Source organism: Alligator sinensis, unplaced genomic scaffold, assembly GCF_000455745.1.
Source record: "Alligator sinensis unplaced genomic scaffold, ASM45574v1 scaffold375_1, whole genome shotgun sequence".
Classification (NCBI taxonomy): domain Eukaryota; kingdom Metazoa; phylum Chordata; order Crocodylia; family Alligatoridae; genus Alligator; species Alligator sinensis.
Window position 1 is genome coordinate 2,575,149 of NW_005841928.1, and position 7,310 is coordinate 2,582,458.

Below are 7,310 nucleotides of genomic sequence, written 5' to 3' on the forward strand. Positions count from 1 at the left end.
CCCCCATTATGGAAACATTCACCACCACCCTGTGCTTGTGTGTACTGTCTGCTGTTCCCGAGTACCAAAATTGTCTTGTAAAAGTGGTAGAAATGAATCTGGGGTTAGTACTGTTCAGGTCTTGGAACATATTCCTATTTGTTACATTGTAAAGTGGGTTCCCTTTATGTGAATTTGAGTTATGCACCGGTTTTCAGGAACACAAGTACAGCATAAAGTGAGAGAAACCTGTATCTCAAAAACACTGTTTCTCCTAGTCCTCCAAAATTCATAGCAACTAACTTATTCCCTTATAAGAATCAAGAAACAAACATAAATTACCAAGAAATATATTACTTCATGTCTCTCAGTAGACCACTTGGCCAAGTACAGACATTCAAAAAGCCCAAGGCTGAATCTATTCAAACTCTGCAGGCTAGTCTAAGTTGCACAGATTGAACTGATAAACACATGAATACACATTCACTTTTCGTTCTGGAAATGCAGCCACATTCCTGAAGTGACCCAGGCCAGAAGCTGGGGAGGGGACTACTAGAGCATGCCTCCCAGGTGGGCTGGAACAGACAGCTTGGGATATGGCTAACTCATTCATCCTGCGAAGAGGGAAGTAGTGGGGGAGGTGCAAAGCATCCTGGGATGCTGGGGGACTGTGACTTAACTTGAATCTGGAGGGGATTTGGGACAGAAGTTCAATAAACTGATTTAACCTAAATCACTTAAGTCTGATACTAGATCCATCCAGGATGTAGTAGTTTATCTTAAATCCATTCTGACCATTTTGGAAGTGATTTGTGTGCACTGAACTTATATTGTATTCTAGATTTGAACCGGTTTCCAATCACTTACACTGGTTTATGTGTAATTTCTGTCCCTAGCTCTTGAGGGTATACTACAGGACAACTTTAGAAAACCTTACCCACTACAGACAGATTAACTTGTTTTGTTGCAATACTGTTAGCTCAGATCCTATAAAACCACATGCAAATGTTTAGACATGACCCTGTTTTTTCATATTTCATCAGTTTGAATATAAAATGCTTCATGTTCGTGTACCTGCACTTTTATCCCCATTAAAATTTTACTGATGCTGCCTAAACAACATTACAGGTTTAGGACCGAAGTGTAACTGTTTCAAGTGATTTTATGATTGGGAAAGTCTTCTTTTTGTAACAATAAAATATCTCTCTTATAAGATATTGAGTAAAAATAGTTTTTTAAATCAACAAAAATAGAAACCCTCAGGGAATAGCACCACGCCCTTGGCTTCTCCACCAAGAACAGGATTGTATTTGTCTTCTCCCCTGCAAGAGCCTCTGAATGAACCAAAGGTGAACTGGGTGAAAGAATCCACTCAGCTACTGAGCATCCTGCTCAGCTACTGCTGCATGGCCTACTAGATAATTACCCTGTAGCAGTCTCATGATAGAACAAGTATCTGTGTCTATGCCAGATTCTGTAATGTGACAGATATGTGTCTGGCCCATTGTAACTCACCCTTCCTACTGGTTCTACAAGAACTAGTAATAGTATCTGCTCTGCTCTGATATCACTTTACAACCCTGATGGGAAAAAATAAAACAACCTTGTCAATTTTATCTCCAGTTAATAAGAGAAGAAGAGGGAGAAAAATCCATATTTGCACTCTGGGAAGGAACAAAATCAATCATTTTGGCAGAAATATTCAGGTAATGTGCTTATCCCAACATCCCAAAAAGACTCCTACACCTTCCTGGAAGCTAAAAACTGCAAGTTTCTCTTCTAAAACTTTCCCTTCATCTCTCTGAGGCCAAACTCCTCTCAGAGGAATCTGGACACAACAATGCCTCCAAAGATGGGTCGTGAATAACTAGTATGTAAGTGTTTGTAACCAGTGGAGCCAGTGCAGTCAAGGTCACAGTCTGTTAGAAGTCAATATATGCTCTATGAAAATGTGGCTGAGTGGAGAAGGGAAGGAGGAATCATAGAAAATAATTCTCATGATTTCTAAGCGTGTTTTTAAAAGTATGCAGAATAAAGGGAAGAAGAGAGAACATGAAAAGCAAGCATGTGTTTGTCAAAGCCAGCTTTCCACCCAAAGTGTGTGCTGCTGGAATAGTATAAAGGGACCTTACCATAAATAAAGATCAGACTCTGTGTATCTAATCAGAGTCATGTGGATTTCTATCAGACACATAGAGCTAGAAAGTGCGAACAGCTCATAGCTTTACTTTTGCAAGAGATGTAATGGGTGAAAAATGCTGCCTGCCAACCAGGCAGGAAAGAAATAGGGGAATAGTGGCTACAGCCACACCTGAGTGGATCCATCAATCTCAATTCCCCCATAAGACTGTCAGCTACAGAGAAGCTGCTCAGCCTTGCCATGCCCTGAATCAGGTTGTACAGGAAGAGTCTGTCCTCAAAGCTCCTGCTAGTTCCCTGAAAAATCCCATTTATTCAGGCACTGCACAAGGGGCACAGCTTGCCATAATGGGGGAAGCACATATCAGGTAACAAATCAATGGGAAGGAAACACAATGGGCAAATAGATTAAAAATATCATTTCTTACATACCGATATATTTATTACCTAGATCACATTTTCCTGACTAGAATCTCGTTTCCAGACAATAAGAAAACCAGTTGGGCAAATGAAAACCATACAGAGAGATGGCTTTAGATGCAGAAAGTAAGTGTCAATGAATGTCACATCTGGAAGAAAGACAGAAAACTACAGCTCCAAGGTCAAAGTAAGAACAACTGCCACAAACAAATAATGTGTCTTGATACCATGCACTGCAGATTTCAGTCAATCACGATCAGCCTGTTTTGACTGCTCCTCTCCCAATGCTTCATTAATATTCTGGAGTTGCCAAGTGCCAAAATCAACCTTCAGTACAATAGCTTGTCAAAAAAAATCCTGAAAAGGTTTATGTCTCTCATGTTTACAGGGACTCTGCTTTTATGGTGAGTTGTAGTTTTGATTTCCTGTGAATGTAACCGTAAATCATTTTTTCTCTGTTTGCATCTTTCTTGCCCTCAATATGTCATATAATCACTTGACTCTGCAGCTATTCATCTATGGAGTACAGAATTTGGGACAAAAAAGGCTGTTCTTAATTAAGATAGAATAGTATTAATACTTGGCACATGTATAATGCATTCCAAACCTGCAGGATAAGCCAAGGACCATAAAGAGCTTATAAATATTAATGAATTAAGCCTCTTAATACCCCTGTGAATCCATTAAGCATTATTATCCCCTTTCACAGATGAGGAAACTAATATAAGATGGGGTTAAATAACTTGCCCAAGTCTCAAAATAATTCAGTGCCAGAGCTTGGATAAGACCCATGTTTAAGTCAACTGTGAGTTAAAAGTAGGACTTTTAAAACACCTAAATACCTCAAGAGTACAACTCAAATTCATTTGTACAGGGATCTGCTTCACAGACTGTTTATAGACTTGGGATCTAGGTGAGAAAGAAATTTGAATTATAGTGATTTGAATACTCTAATAGTATGCTTTAATGCAAAACAAGGGTGTCACATTATTACATTTGAAGTCAGTAGTCTGTTCGTTGTGCTGTCCCGAAAAAAATTATTACAAACATTCTGCAATATAAAAAAATATATAAAAGATGCAGAAATTACATTTCTTCTTCTTTTAGAGGGCTATGAGCAATATATTGTTTAGACTTTTTGCAGTATATAATTATGGAGGAATCACCATCTGCTGTTGTTACACATACCAGTTCTATTACTTCTACCAGTTACCTCATGATGACTTTTCAGTAGTTTTAGAATTTTTTTTTGTTAGGGGGTGAGGAAGAGATGAGGAAAGGGGAGTGGGGGGGATGAGAAACGGTTGCAAATAGGAAAAATGCTCTCTACCATCTTTTTTTTGTTATAATCTATTATTCTTGCAAAAAGGTGCTTCTAAGGCTCTAATCATTGGTATTTTGGTTATGATTCCTTAGAAAATTGCCTACATGCTGGTTGACCAACACTGTTCTAGTACTGGCACACAGTGCAAATAAAACAAATTATACTAAGAAAATAACAAGACTCCACTAATTTCTATACCAGTGGCTAATAATAGGTAAGAGACCAAATTCTATGTAACATTATTGCACTCACTTGTGTTATCTAATACTACTAGCTCTGCATTGTAGAGGTTAATACAGTGACAGCAAGGAAGACTCAAAAGTCTTACTAAAGACATCTGATGTTAAACAAAACAAAAGAAGACAGAATTTTTTTTTAAAGAGAATTGTCCTATATATTAAATTTTATACACACACACACGTATATATATCAATTGGTGTGCTGTTTATTGGTGGTGCAATATTAGTGATGTGCAATATAATTGGTTTCCTGTTCATTTTACATATTATATATGTATATATTTTACATATTATACACACACACACACACACACACACACACACACTAAGTAAAATAAACAGCAAACCAATTATGTTGCATATAAACAGCAAACCAATTATAATAAATTGTATATATATTAAACAGCACACCAATTATATGCAAAACACCATGGACACACATTATATGATTTGTTATACAATAAATATTGTATTATGCTGCTTATCCCGCTGTAGCAATAACTATACAAATATGTCCTGGCAAACACCATGCTTAAATAACACCTCCTCACCCATCCAAAGCATAGTATTCTAACAGTCTTCAGCTCACCCCATCTACAAATAAAGGGACAAAAGATGAGTTTTCTAGGTAGCTCTCCAGAATGTGATCAGAGCCAGGTTCACATATGCCAACTAGGGCTGTGCAAAGCTTCGGTTGCTGATTCAATTCGGAGGAGATTCAGCCCGATTCGGCAGCTGAATCTCTGAATCCAAATCGAATCAGGAAACCCATTAATCTCTCCAAATCATATCGGAAGCCTCCAATTCGATTCGGATAGATTCGATGACTCGGCCATAGGCGCAGCTTTATATGTTTTTTCTACATACCTCAAGGTACCAGGCGTGGCTTGTGAATGCTGAGACAGTGGGGCGGATGGAGTGTCCCACTGGAGTGCGGGGGGATCCCCCGCATGCTCGATGGCAGACCCGGAAGTGGACCAGAAGTACTTCCGGTCCACCACGGAGCATGTGGGGGACCCCCTCCTCCCCCTGGGTGAGCAGCTGGTGCCTCCTGGGTCTGGGGGGCACCCAGGGTCCCCACCATGGCTGATCACCAAGCTGGGGGGACTTGGGGCAGGGGAGCCCCCCACATGCCCAGCGGCAGACCCGGAAGTGAACCAGAAGTACTTCTGGTCGACTTCCGGGTCCACTGCTGAGCACACGGCAGGCCCTGCCCCAACCCATGTGCTCCTGTGGGACGCTCCATCCACCCCACCATCTCAGCATTCACGAGCTGTGTCTGGTACCTCAAGGTACATAGAAAAAGCATATAAAGCTGTGTCTATGGCTGAATCGCTGATTCTCTGAATCAGAATCGAATCTTCAGATTCAAATTCGGCTGAATCAAATCGGGACAGTGATCCGAATCAGCCAATTGAATCACTGTCCCCTAAATCGGGCCGAATCCAAATCTGAATCAAATACTACTCATTTTGCACGCCCCTAATGCCAACCTGGAGAGGAAAAAGGGGGCAGGAAGGGGGCTAGGGGAATGGGCAAAGGGAAAACATTCCCAAACCAATAAAAGCTTCTGTTTGGGGATTCTATTGGCTTGATGTGGGGAAGAAGTGCTGGTGCTCACAATAGCAATCACTGAGTGAAAGGAAGAATCCAATTCAGTGAAGTATACAAAGATAATTAAAGGTGCAAATTCTTTGTGATATTGGGAATATTGAATTCATATTCAATATACATTAAAAGTCAAGATGTTCAATTAATATTAAGCAAAATTCATCTTTGTTCAGAGAACCAAGGCAAAGTGAATATTTCACTTCATTCTCTATTTAAAACATCAAAATTGGGGTTTATATTCTCCATTTAAGACCTCAGAATTGGGGTTTACCCGATTCTGATGTCAGGCCTAGACTTGACTAGGACACTCAGCATAATATTGAAATCCACTGAAGTATATGGGTAAATGTCATCCAAATGCCGTTCACTCAACTGTAAACCCTCTGATTCAGTTAAGCTTTTAATCTCAAGTTTAATGTTACGTACATGGTTTAATTACTTCACTGTTTGCCAACCTCATAAACACAGGCTTAAGTACTTTACAGAACTAGAAACTAAATTTGAAGTGGAAATCAGTGGAAATGGAAATCAGTTTTGTGACACCACTGTTACCATGTCTGCATGAGACTGACTGAGCAGTAGCTCATTACTACTGTGCAGTAGCATCGCACAGCACAAAGCATGATGCAATGTTAGTGCACAGTAATAACGAGCTTCTGTACATTAGTAATGAGCTACTGTGGGATGCTCCACCCACATTACATAGTAATGAGTGTCACCAAGAACCTGTGCAGGGATACTACTGTGCACAGGAGCACATTAGTACTGTGCACTAATGCCACTTAATGCACAACCATTTAGTACTTATGTATGCAATGTGAAATAGGGGCCAATGTGGTTCCCATTTTCAAAAAAGGGAGGAAGGAGGACCCAGGAAACTATAGGCCAGTTAGTCTTACCTCGATCCTGGGTAAGCTTTTTGAGAGAATTATCCTGGCGCATGTCCACGAGGGGCCAGCAGGGGAGATTATGCTTAGGGGAAATCAACACGGGTTCATTAGAGGCAGGTCCAGTCAGACCAACCTGGTGGCCTTCTATGACCAGGTCACAAAATCCTTGGATGCAGGGGTCGCAGTGGATGTAGTCTTTCTGGACTTTAGGAAGGCCCTCGACACTGTCTCTCACCCCATTCTCATTAAAAAACTAGGGGACTGTGGTATCAACACCTACACAGTCAGATGGGTCGCTAGCTGGCTGGAGGGCCACACCCAGAGAGTGGTGGTGGATGGGTCTTATTCAACCTGGAGGGATGTGGGCAGTGGGGTTCCACAGGGCTCGGTCCTTGGGCCTGCACTGTTCAACATCTTCATCAGTGACTTGGACGAGGGGGTAAAAAGCACCCTATTCAAATATGCAGATGACACTAAGTTGTGGGGAGAAGTAGACATGCTAGAAGGGAGGAATAGGCTGCAATTGGACCTAGACAGGTTACAGGGGTGGGCGGATGAGAACAGGATGGGTTTCAACACTGACAAGTGCAAGGTACTGCACCTGGGGGGAAAAAACCAGCAGCATACAGGCTGGGGAACTTCCTTCTTGTCAGTGCAGAGGCAGAAAAGGATCTTGGAATCATTATTGATGCCAAAATGAACATGGGC

General features: G+C 41.0%; 1 protein-coding gene across 2 annotated transcripts in view; it reads right to left on the reverse strand.

Moving 5' to 3' along the window:
• SLC16A7 (solute carrier family 16 member 7) overlaps positions 1 to 7,310 on the reverse strand; it is a 135,580-nt gene that overhangs the window by 61,954 nt on the left and 66,316 nt on the right. The gene's annotated exons all lie outside the window — the stretch shown is intronic.